Here is a 14012-nt window from a genome sequence, read left to right as displayed (position 1 = left end):
TTTCCAAATGATTGATGAGGACACCGCATAGGCAAATGTAGAACAGGTAGAATTTCTACATTTATCGGGCTCAAAGAGGGTGCCATGATGACACACTTAAGTGTTCAGAAACTTGATGTACATCTCAAGCAAGTTTTGGTGACTTCTTCTGAGTTTGTGTCCAGGATCTAAAGCAGAAGAGCCAGACTTAGAGGTTCCTAAACAAAATGCTTATCCTCAGTGCTAACTTCTGTTCAGCATATGCATGCTGGCTTGGCCTCCCTCTTCTTCAAATCCGCCTGCACCTGCTCCCTGCATTTTGTTTGCTAGCATCAATATTTGGCCTCTCCTCCTCTCTGGGCACTTGATCCAACCCTCTGCAAACCTGGAAAGTGTTTGTGTAACCCAGAGACCTGCTGACACTTCTGCCTCTATCAACACTGCAGAATCAAAACCTTCATCATAAGCCCTTCATCGGGAGAGGCCTGGAATAATGTGACTTTTGGAAACATGTCATATACATAAAGTAATTGTTCGATGTTCTCAAGGAGTGTGTAAGGAAGGAGAAACATTTGGCATATTCTGACCCCACACTCTGCTGAAAAAATGTGATATTGCCTTTAATAAGATATCTGATATTTTGATGTATTAATAAGGGTTGGGACTTTAAGATCCAATCCCACTTTTACTGTTTTGAAATGTATTATGTTTGTATTATGGGATATCGCTGAGCTTCTCTGCAGCCACGATACCCACATCTAAAAATGTATTATAAGGTTGAAATGGTTCATGTAAATGCAGGTGGGATAAACTGTATGCTCCTTAAATCTGGTATTTAACAGATTGCTTACATTGCATACACCTTGAACCCTGCATCTTGTAAAGTGTCATATTCAGTGACAGTTTACTAATTCCAAAAAGCTATCAATATGCTTGTATTTATTGAATATTGGACTGATTTCTCTAGATTAGCAGCAGGTGCACAAATGGCAGCTAATGCATTATTCTCCGGGTGGGTGTGGGGGGACTAGCATCAGGCTAGTTTGTTTGCTTGATGCTAACACTAATGGCAATTACAATTAACTGACTAACACAATTAGCTTCACAATCACAGTTACTTTTACTTAGCAAAGTTCTTGTGTTCATATAGATAATAGTTTTCTAGCATCTTTTCAGTCAGTAATGCAAACTAAACTTTTCCACCTGAAAATAGTATTTTCAAAGGTTTTTTTTTTTTTTTTAATCGCATAATAGCATTCAGCAGGAAGAATGGAATAATTTACTGCAGTATCTAACTTTGGCAGCAGGTCAAGGTCATCTTGCAAGAAGTGCATACGGCTTTACAGCTCTAGTTCACACACAAGCCTTCAGTTATAAAAAGAAGCCAGCTAGCCTGTACTGTTTGATACAAAGGCTGAGGCTAAAGGGAGAAGGATGGTGACAGATGATTCAAAGAAGAGAAAAAAAGAGAGTGATCGAGCAAGAAGTGGAGTGTACATCCCCTGCAGATTCTATTCATAACAGATTGGAGTATGCCTCAATTTATGTTAAGTTTGCATGCACATTAAAGGTGCACTATGTAATTTAGAGAAATTAGAAAGTTGGAGAAATGTACAGATTCTGTGGTATATGTCCATAACTCTATACACAAACTGTCCTCAGAGGAAAATGTGGTCCCTGTAACACTGTTTGAAGATAAAATGCTACACAAGAGGTTATGGTGGGGGGTCCGCAACAGTGAAACCGTAACTCTCCTGGTAGCTTTTTAGCTCTAAACAGTGTTCCAGGGGCCCATCTTTTCCTTTGAGTAAAGTTTGCGTATTTAGTTCAGAAAATATAGCGTAGAGTTGTTTCCCTTCTTCAACTTTCAAATTTCACCATCAAAACTCCATAGTGCACCTTTAGTGAAAAAACTACCTTACCATGTCGATCTTAAAGTTAGCTTTATTCTTTTGGAGCCTTACAAACCGATCTCTTGAACCATGTAATAAATGACCCTCTCCAATGAAGTAATTCAGCCACAGCACATAGGCATCACGGCAACAGTTCAATACACATAATCCACATGCAAACACGCAGAAGGCGATTGAAGAGTCATATTTGCGAGAAACTTGGTATTATTTGTATACCTTGTGAGTCAACATGAAAGTCTTTGCCTGCTTGGCACCATCTGCTTGCAAACAAATGCACGTTGTCTAAGAGGGGTAGGTGTAACAGCTGTTTGTGTGTCTTTACGACAGTGCAGTTACACTCAGAAAACATTGCTGGGTGCCAAAGCGCACCACACCAAATTCCTACATATTGTTGCTTTAAAGTCAGTTTGTGACTAAATTTCCATAAGCTCTTGGCTTAGAACAAAACTTTGTGGGAGCAGCGGTCACCAATGTGTCAGTCGTCCCAAAGTGTTTGCAGCAGGGCCCTTTCAAGTGTTCAATCATCCATTAACAAACAAGGAAGCTGCAAAGAGGTTATTTACTGCTCCATATAAAAGGCAGTGGCATTATCAAATTGCAGATGCTGTCTGTGAAGCATGGCTGCTTCTTCACTTCCTCCCTCATGACCCAACCAAACAGTATCTACCCTGTGGGGGAGGATAAAGGAGGAGCTGTTATCAATGGAAGAACAGTAGGACATTGGCGATGATAATCAAATTGCCAGTCGGAGGTGATGATTCCACTTGAGAAGGTTTCAGGTAGTGCAAAGTTTGGGCAGCCTCAAGCATTAGCCTATGTTCTATACTCATGGCTTCTGAACCTTTCAGATCATCTAGGGTTCAGGAAATGATGAGATTGGAGCGATTTATCCCTTGAAGCAAGAATATCTCTACCAGATGAAAGTGAGGTTGCTACCTGAAGTGTCTTGGGAATCCTAACAGATTGGACTGACCTGCTTAATTGAACTTCTCAAACAGTTCAATCCATTTTCTCCGCTCTCACACTAACTTTAATTCCTCAAACCTCTGATTGAGACCTTTTCTACTGGTCCCGCCTCACCTTTACCTTGAACCAACACAACATCCTTTCAACATCCAGGATCCTTGGTATAACTGCAGCTATTTTCTGCTTTTTCTTCCCTTGTAAAGTCTGTATGCCTGAGATTGTTCTGTTTCTACGAAATCACTGAGAACAAAGCATTAGTTTGATTTGTCTTTTGTCTCTTAAGGCCTTGCCAGACTTTTTTTCCTCTGTTCTTATTTGAATGAGATGCTTTAGTGTAAGCACAGCATGCTTCTGACAGGCTGTCAACCAAAAATGGGGCGTCTAAATCCCTATAATTTGGCCTATTTTACAGCTGTTTCAGTCAGAATTTCAAGTCTTTTTTATAAAAGCCAAGAACCATTTAATATTCTAACTTGAACAATATGAATTTAAGTTTAGGAAATCGTTGCATGCACTGTTTCTATGTGTTTGTATAAGGACATTTTGCTTTTACTAGCACAAAGAGATTTAATTTGGATCAATCTATTACTGCTGCTGCAACTACCACCACCTGTCTTATACTACTACTCCTTTTGCTCAGATGATATGGCAAAGTCATTCCAATGAGTTCAGCTCTCTCCTTGTGGGCTTAATGAAGATTTCCCTGCCTCTTTAAATTCGTCTTCCAGGGGTTCACTTTCCCCTCTGTCTCATAATTAAGTCAGTATATGAGCCGTAAAGGCTGAACTCTCCTGAAATAAACCCTAAGAATTTTTTTCTCCACCATCTGCTCCTCTCCTCTCCTCTCCTCTACCGCAGCCTCACACCATCACAGCTCTGGCCACCTCTGCTTAGATTCCCTCCCACATGTTTACATGAGGGAGAACAGTATTCACAGTCAGAAAAATGTGTTGTTGTTGCAGCATGCACGTCTGGGAGACTTTTTCTTAGTCTCTACATCTGTCATGGCCGTCGTGTTTCTTTTTGTCATCATTAAAAATCCCAACCCTCCTAACACACTTTCTCTCCCAGTCTCGCACATCTTTATCTGTTTCAATTACTTCAAAGCACCAAAGGACAAAGAGAAGAGCTGATAAACTGGGCTGTCCACCTAATAGTTCATTAATTAATCATATTGTTCATTTCTTACTAGTCGGTACATGTCAAGAGGATAAACTGAGGTGGTCCATGTTATTCAAATGTTTTAATTTTTATAACCTTCTTTAATAGCTATAGTGATTCCTATTATAAAAAAAACAATACCTAGCATTTAAAATGGTTCCAAATTACAAAGTCAAAATTCAAAATGTTGGAGAGAGCAGTCTCCTCCGGCCCCATCCTCCCTAGAGTTGATGCACACGCAGGTTGCACATGTTGCAAACCCGGAAGCTTGAACAGCTCTGCAGCGGTCTTGAAACCCTTCTGCATTCTAACTTCTCTCCATTTTTCAAAAGTACCCGGTCGTGGAGCTTATTAGAAAAATGTCAAGGCTCCTTAAGTTGGATATCTGAACCAGATCACTTGCTTGCTTTCATCGCTGCAACTGTTGGCCTTTTGCCTGGCCAACCGAAGGGCAAGTGGCAAATAGTGAATTCTCCATTCACTATGTCCTTATCAGTATCAGTTTGAAATCCACATTGGTTCAAAAAGATGCCAGACCCAAACACTTGCACTAAATATTTTTGGGGTAGCTGTGGATCAGAGTTGGTCAGGGGTTCAATCGCCAGTTCTTGCAGTCACAGGTCAGTCCTTTGGGAGCGGCAGTGGTTTAGTTGGTAGAGTCGGTCGACTGTGAGTAATCAGAAGACGAGAAAAGCGCTATATAAGCTCAAGTCCATTTGCCTTTTACTATTGGGCAAGACACTGAACCCACAATGTCTCCCAAGTGGCATAGCCAGCAGTGTGTGCGAATGAATATAAATGGGATTAGTTAATACTAACAGGCCTCTGCCATCGGTGAGTAAATGTGGTGTGAATTGATAACATGTTGTGTTAAAACCAGTTTTAAGTAGTCCAGGATACTCTAGAAAAGGGGGTGCTGATGACCTTGTGGTTGGGTTGTGCCCGATGTTGGGAGGCTATAGTCCTTAAGTGGGCGCCCAGAGTTCAAGTCTGAAAGGTGGCTCCTTTCCCGCATTTCACTCTCCACTCACTTCTGATTTCCTACCCTTGTAAGAGTATTTCTCTCCATTGACGTCCATGCTATCATTAAGCTGTCTGGTCAGTCTGTGAGAGCTACTGGTTAAAGAGGAGTCCAGATTGATTGTTTTCATATGATTGTCATTTATCATAAGCAACCGTGGCGTCCATTTGTTGACAGTGTCCTGGCCTCAAGTAGTTCCCTCGCTGACACCGCATCATTCACACCACACTTCTTCAATCTCTTGTTTACCAACACACCGGCGTCAATCAGACTTACTAAAAAAAAAGGACTACATAATTTCAGTGAGCAAATTGAGTTCGCAAGCTGTCCCTTATAAGCATGTGTGACACAGACTCTGATAGCTGCGCAACAAAGACAGCAAAATTAGTATAAGTTTTCAGGAATGATATTTCACAGAAAGCAACTGACTTGCCATCGTAGTGAAGTGGACATGACAGTTTTTTGAGAGCACTGTCTGACTCATGTGGCTTAATTTACTCAGACAGGTTCAGTGAGAACAATTATGGCCAGGTTTCCACTTTATTTTGGGTAATGCACATCATTTTTCTATGTAGTTCTGATCTTGTAGAATCCTTATGCAGCATCTGTAAAACCACAGAGACAAACGGTCTTTGTGTGTCTCCCTTGGATACAGCTCTCAGTAAAGCATCTCACGTCAGTCGTGCCCAGGTGAAATATATCAATATCTGTGGGCTGATAGCCGTTTAAGCCAGTTCGATCTCACAGCGTCAGAGAGCCAATCACTCACCTTTATTCGTCCGGCCGGCCTTCGTCTGCTCCTGTCTGACCCGGGCCATTAATTACCCTGCAGCTTGATCCAAACTCTGGAGACAACGTGGAGCGAGCATGCCACAATAATAAAAACTGATGAGGACTCGCTGGCTGTGCTTCTACGCTGTGCTTCTCCCAGGCTAAGGCTGTCATGGTTTTTATTTTTTGTCATACATCTGAGGTGAAGCCTCCCTAGCATCCCTGCGCTGCTCAGCCCTTGCTCGCGTATGTTTTTGTCAGAAGCAATAGGTTCATACTTCCTTGACGTTGTGGTAGCAGATGACCCGTGGCGTATTGTATGTGAATGTAACACAAACAATGACAATGACTTTATCTCTCTTGCCCGGGGGAATCCAAAGCAATTGCTCTGCTCTTTGTATCAGATGCAGATAGAATGTCTTTCTTTCTTTTCTTTTTTTCCAAAGCCACATCTGCAAAACACTTGTGTATCACCGGTTCTTTGAAGGTAACAGTGTGAAAGTTTTTCCGATTTCATTTTCCAAAAAAGCACAGGGGGCACTGTTATTTTGTCCCCGGTGCAAAATCGTTTGTCTTCATCTTATACTGCAAACCATGGGGATAAGCTTGAAGACACCGGGAAAGATTTTGAAAAGTAACTCAATTTTTAGTCATCATTTACTAAACACTCAATAACTGTTAAAAAATAAATCACTGAACATACCCACTGTGAAACTAAATGAATACTTCATTGACTTAACAATACTCATACAGCCTGAATTAATAAATGGGAAAGCGCTTTTCTTTTCTTCTGACTATTCAAATCGCTTTTACGCCGCATGTCACACCCACACATTCACACCAAATCACACACTGATGGCAGTGGTTGCTAGTAAAATGGCCATCAGAATTTACTAATCCCACATTTATACACCACTGAAGAAGCAGCAGGAGCAACTTGGGTTTAAGTGTCTTGCCCAAGGACATATCGGACATGTTGCTGCAGGAGCTGGGAATCGAACCCTCAACCCTTCAGTTGAGAGATGACCGACTCTGCGTTAACTGAGCCGCAGCCACCCCTATTAGTCAAAATGCAATAAGCTAAAGGAAAAAACAATTGAATCTCCATTTTTTTAATGATCTGACTGTGTCCAAAAGTGTTCTCCCTGTCTCAAAATCACATTATGTACACACACTTTGTGACACAGGGCCTGTTTAATCTGCTTATGTAAAGATTTGCTGAGTAATTGGAAGGATTGAAAAGGATACAAGGCGGAGATCGATATCATTCCCAGCTCATTTCCAGCTCTGCAATTATTCCTTAAAGGAAAACTCTAAATAATGAATCAAATTGGAATGGATATGAATGAAGCTCAGCAATGACAGGAAAAACTTGGTGAAATTTTATTTTGGAAAATCATAATACATACCAACATTAAGCCAGATGCCTTTTTAATAACCAATGCCTAATGCTACTCTATTCACAGTTTAACTCGTGCTCTACAAATTGTTAGTATTTTACACATTTCCACAGTAAGCTCTTTCAGAATGTGTGTTAGTACAGTCAGTCACAGCAGCACCAGGATAAGAGTAACGTGTGATGATTAAGGGACTGCTTTTAATTCTGTGTTGTTGTTGATGGAATAAACTATGAAAGTATTTTTTCTATAAGTTAGGAATCTATTAGAGCTGTCAGCATTAACTAGTTAATCATGTACAATTAAGGTCTCAAATTAATTAATTATTTTTTGTTAATCGCAAATTCATTCTATTTTGTCCCTTCAGGTGCACCTTGGATGAGTATTTGAGTGACTCCCTATATTCACAGTGATGGAAAAGAACAACATTAATGCATCTTTGAATGGCAACAAATCAAAAGTAATGAAATCAAACATTTCACTTTGTAACTGTTTTCGTTGTAGCTGTTTTCATTTAGTTTTTGATCTGTAGCGAGTTCCTTTTTTTTGTGTTAAGTAAATTTTGTAACGTTGGTCTTTGGTTTATTTAAAAATAAAAGGTTGAATTCAAACAGCATGTAAAGTACTCTCAGCTTAAGACAGTTAAGACAATTTAAAATAAATAATAATAAATGATTTTAATATTTTTTAAATGAGAAATTATGGAATATCAAAATGCAATTAACTGTGATTAGCTTTTATTTAATGTAGTGATTTGTCAATATTTAAAAATGTAAGTATCTGCCAGATCAGATTTCTGTTTGTTAATAGAAATGATTCACCAGTTCCTTGAGGATAACATTTAAAAAACAAACAAACAAACAAACAACCAAATAAGCAAAGCAAGGATTAAGAAATCTTGCCTGACTTGAGTGAATCATAATCATCATCATTATAAGTCTTTCAATTTGTCATTTTTTCACTGGCAATTATATCTATACAACATTATAGTATTATTAAGAGTGAAACATAATTTAACATCTTATATTCAGTCAATCAGCAGACCTGGGGAAAAAATCTCCTGCTTTTTTAAAGAAAATAATTTCACTTAGAACTTTTAACCAATACCTCGGACTAAAAGCAAACCATAAAGGATAGTGAAACCTTCCCTTTGGTAGATTCATGTCCAGTCAACTTGGTTGGTTTTACCTACAGGAGCATAATCCTCTATCACATAGAATTATAAATTGAATCCAATTTTAACCTTGGGTCAAGCAGCTTGTAGAATTAATAGTGTTAATTTGCATGAAAAGGGTATTTCAAGCTGAAATTAGCAGCCGTGTAAATACGTGTGAATCACTGCAACCACAAGAGGTTGTTAAGGGCACAGGCATAAATTTTAGGCTAATTAATACCAGTAAGACGTGAGACTACCTGTAGAAAGACAGAGAGACAAACAATCCCTTGTTCCATGCTGGCACCAGGCGGAGTGGCAAACTTAATTATTTGCTATTCAATGCATGTTTGAAAAATCTGGAAAAGTTTGAATACTTTGGGTGGCTTTAAAGGTGCACACTGCTAAACATGTTTCATATTTAAAAATATCTGCAATCATTGAAGCAGAGATCAATGAAATGTGGAGCCTTTCACTTACTTAGCATTCTGTCAAAGAGCTCCAACATGACAGGATTTGATTTACAGTTCTGCTGAAAAATACCGAAGGGAAGGAGTGCTGACAGCTCCCCATAAATATGGATAGAGCACTCAAACTGTAATCAAAGGTTTCACAAATCATTGATTTTTATTTTGTTGCTCTCAAGGCATCCTGCATGGGCAACGTATATTCGCAGGAACTTCTAATGGAGTTGAAGCTTACATGTTTCAAACAAGGCGCGGCTGAGATCTGCTCTGCTTTCATTCTAAGAAATTGTCAGAACTCTCAGTTTCAAACAATATGTACTGTAAATAGGCCGAGCAGCAAGGTCTACACTCTCTGCTCATAAGCACATTCCTGGGTGTCTGAACTAGTTTAACCCTCCCGTGAGTCAAGACTTTAGTTAATGCTTTTCCTCCTCACAGAATCAGCTGTTATATCATCACCCAAACACACAGTCCAAGACAAAGCACTGGCTCAAATACATACGTATATACTCATTCATAGATACCAACGCACATTTGCTCACATCCAAATGAACGTTTACACATATTCATAAAAAGTGAGTAAGCAGCCACCTGCTTTCTCCACCTTTGCTTTCCAATAGACCTCAGGTAAAGCAGCCAGCTTGGAGATCCACAGCAGATGGAAGCTCATTTTTTTCCACTGGCTCATTACAACCGGGTTTATCACAAAAGAACGATGGATCAGAAGCAAAAGTATGAAGATACCTGTGCAAGAGCAGTCAAAGTAACCCCAGTTTATCTGCCTTTTTAAATGAAAAGGAGCTGATAATTTAAAGGATGTAGCCTTGAGCTGTGCATATCGTATTCATATTTGGAAGCAAAGTCATTTTATCCACAATTGCTTCCAGGTATCAGGAACTGAGGTATCAGCTTCCGAACAGCTTTAGGAAGTTTATTATCAGCATGTCAAACTTTTTAAACTGTTACTAAAACTTGTTTTTCTGCCATTATAAAGAAAAGAAAAAAAAGTAACGTTTTTGCTTCTTTGATTTTAAAAAGTTGCCATTCAGCAACCAACCCCTTGAATACTCTGGAAGCTAGTTGTTCAGAAAGGTAATAAAAGCACCACAGCACAAAAGCAATGTCAGCAAGTGACAGAGCAGCCGGCAGCCTGCTTTTCAAATCCAAAGCAGTAAACAGGACTGAGAATGCAAAAAAAACAACAAAAAAAACGGTGGTATGATCCTTGAACGTGGTTATTAAAGATGCATGAGTAAAAGAGGAGAAAACAATGAATTCACCTGTCTGTAACCTCAGAGTGCTGCAGCATTGAAGTGATGAGGGTTCTGAGCAGACAATGTGCTAAATATCTGAATGGTAAGTGGAAAGCTTTGTGCACAATATGTTCCTCAGAGCTGGAGGTGTTGGCAACTCTGTTATGAATGTGTACTTATTCAACAAAGATTAAAAAAAACAAGTGCTTTTGTGAGTGACTGCAAAGAAAGGCCTTACAGATTTATAATAAAGGGTGTTTCTTAACACAAGTGTGCTCAACATGCTTCCCTCAGCTCGTCATCAGGCCAAAGGCCACCACAAACACTTGAGGTTTATCGTTTCTGAATATATGAATGATAAATGTTGTATATGCCTCTGCCCCTGGCTTGTTCAGAAATAAAGTATATGCCAGCATATTCTGAAATAAACAAATACATGATGCAGGAGGGGGAAATCATTGTTAAATGTGTTTACTTTTTACAAATGCATTAACTGTGTTTATTGAAAATAACTGTCAATTCCCATTGAGAGGTCAGGAACACAATACGATCCAGCTGTAGCTCCAGAAGCCTCTGGTGCGACAAAAATCATACAGCATGCGGGAAGTGTATGTGACGTGACCACAGTAAAGCTCAATTCACACATACTCCGTGCGTGCCGCGGTCCGTCAGCGCCGCGCACTACGTTGTACTTAGCCTCCACTCTAGTTAATCATTGTGTTCACACAGGGCGCGCTGCGGTCTGTCTCCGGCACGAGCCACCGACGGCACTGTGCTCTGCTCCGTTTCAAATACGCTGCGAGTCTATTTTCTCCAGAGTGCGCTGCAGGCACGCGTCAAGCTGGACAGAATATGACAGCCCGGACAGGAAGTCAGACAAGGAAACGCACAGAGCATCCGGTCAATTTCAAAATAAAACACAATATACGGACTCGTGATCGTATTTTTCATCACTTTATCAACATTACGTCAAAACAGGAACTGAATGAACAACAATGCATCCTCAGAAAGACAAAGCAACATGTTGTTTGAATGTTTTTCTCTTTATTCCCGCGGGATCTTGTTGTTCTCCCACTCTCTCTCCCTGATTTCTGACTCTATCCACTGTCCTATCTCTCCATTAAAGGCAAAAAGCCCAAATTAAATCTTTAAAAAAAACAAACAAAAAAAAACGTCATGTTAATTATACTTAGATATATCAGCAGAGAATCACTCCCATGAATCGTCAACTTTTGTTGTTTTGATTGAGAGCCCCCTGGTGGTAGAATTAACATGCTGTGCGTTTTAATGAAAATAGGATGATGCCAAATATTTACGTTTATTATAAAATTACTATATTTACCTTGAATTGTATTATCTTATACAATGTTGCATTGTGTTGTATTGTTTCAATTTACTTGGCTAGTTACAGTTTTATCTCAGTATGTATGAACGGTGGTGTATAGGCCTACAGTATAGTGTACAATAAATGTGACTTATCTTTGGATAATTATTTTATACAAATATGATAGGATTATTAAAATCTGCAGATACATTTGGCCCACATTTCTAGTTAAAAAACACATTTGATAACCTTTTTACCTACCACCAGAACACAGCTAATGTTAGAATTGTTATGTTTAGCTTACGTATCACACATATGAGAGGAAATTAATTCATTAATTAATTCTTGATGTCAACGTTCATCTCACTTGGTGTATTTAAGCTAACCACGTAACGTTAACGTAAAACTTCAAATAAAAGCCGATCCCAATTCAAGGCCCAGTCCCTTTTACTGGTCTCGTGTTGTAGCATGTTTTGAGGCCCCTTATGAATGTTGATGTAATTTGCGGAGCAGAAATAAGTACAAAGAGCAGCAAGACCCAAAAAATTCAACTTCAACATCTGTCCACAAAAGACAGAAAAATGCCAGCCAGGCCATGTTCTCTTAAAAAGTAAGATCAAACGAGAGATTCATAATTCATTTTGTTTAATGGATATCCTGCTTTTTACAAGTGGATTTTTTTTATCCACAGTAAAACTATTTTGGATGTAAATCTACAGTCTTATAATCTTCCCTGTCTTTAGTGTTCACAACTTTAAAATAAAAAAAAATAATTAAAAGCCTCTCGTTTTGACGCCTTTTCAAAGTAAAGGCAGAGAAAACATGACGTCACAATTTCTTCTTTCCTTTAGCGAACACCTTAAGACAAAAACAGGAGTCAAACAGAGAAACTGGCTCTCCTCACAGCCTTCTTACAAGTGACACACATCAACCAGTTTGCTCATCTCACACCCAGCTGTTGCCTTCCTCTCGGCCTAGACGTCAACATTTATCAAAATAATCATTTTAGCAGGATCTGTATGCTCCATAACAAAGGTATGTAGCGCACTTTTTCGAGCTCCACTGTTATTTTCACGTTCCTTGTAGCCTACCGATGCCGGCATAAATGAAACAATAGTCTGATTATTTTGATTTTTTTTTACCCATGTTACTGTTGACTTTAATTTCACGTTATCAAAAATACAATGTTTACAATAAAACCACCGCTTTCTGTACTGTAAACATATTTGTAAGCTAACTAATGTGAGGTAAAGGACTAGTCTGCACAACCCAGAGGTGCAAACTCATCAGGGATGAAAAAGGTGACATGGATCCAAACTCCCTAGGGGGGTCCTTTCCCCCCAGAAAGATTTTTTTTTTTAAATATCAGCTTTAAATTGTGAATTTACAGATGATTTTAGCATTCAGTCCGACTAAAGCAGTGCAAACAATAAGAAAAACACATTTGCTTGTCTATATCTATGTTCTGTTCTAACTTTTTGATAAGGCTTCAGTGAAACATGAAAAACCTGTGCTCCCAACCTTCAGACCCTTTTTATAAATGGGATGAATTTGCAGAACAGAGCTTACCATGTTCCACTAAGGGCTGATGTGAAGGGCAGTCACTATGCAAGTAGCTCTCAGGTGAGAGTCTGAGAGAACATTATAATACAGTCATCAAGTATGACAATATTTGACAATATTGTCTCTTCTATCATAAAATATGTAACATTATCAATATATGGACCTGATGTGTTGCTGGTTTTCATTAAGTTTATATTAAGAGATTAAGATTTACTTTATTGATCCCCGCAAGGGGAAATTTCAGTTTTTACACTGTAAGTCATGCACCACACACATAGGCTGAAATACACACACACATGCACAAACAGGATCCTATGGACATGCACTAATGGAGAGATGTCAGAGTGATGGAGCAGCCCACAGTGGGCGCTCCTGAGCTGATGGTGGGGAGGGGGTTTGGTGCCTTGCTCAAGGGCACCTCGGCAGTGCTCAGGAGGTGATCTGGCATCTCTCCAGCTCCCAGACCAACTTCCATACTTGGTCTGCACCGGGACTTGCACAGGCAACCCTCCGGTTCCCAACCCAAGTCCCTACAGAATGAGCTACTGCCGCTATTCCCTCTCTTATTACACATTTGCTGTCACTTTAATGTTGCCTGAGATAATAATGAACCAGAAAGCTGTATGAAGTTACCTTCAGCTAGCACACATTTCTCTCAATAGCTTTACCTATGTCTGCCAAACAGTAAATATGATCAGACAGGATGTTTAACAGAAAGGCTGGCTTGCTAGCCAGACTTCAAATCTTTCCACAGTGTTTTCACAGAAAAATAAACGTTATGTTAATTAGCCATGTGCTGCACATTGCGACTCATTGAATCAGGTTTCATGCCTCTTGCAGTCGGCGCGAGAATGGTTCGCTGGCGCGGAGGGTCTGAGCGCCCAGCCGCGCACCTCCAAGATTTTTGTAACAACGCAGATGGGTTCGTGCCGACCACATTGAAATGATTGGCTGCAGGGCCCAGAAGTACTTTATTCAGGCTGTGATGAGCAATCAGACCGCTCTGACCGCAATCAGAAACGACTTAACGTTCGCGGGACCGTG

Source organism: Labrus bergylta, chromosome 17, assembly GCF_963930695.1.
Source record: "Labrus bergylta chromosome 17, fLabBer1.1, whole genome shotgun sequence".
Classification (NCBI taxonomy): Eukaryota; Metazoa; Chordata; class Actinopteri; order Labriformes; family Labridae; genus Labrus; species Labrus bergylta.
The sequence above is the reverse complement of the archived record's forward strand: the minus strand, read 5'-3'. Positions refer to the sequence as shown.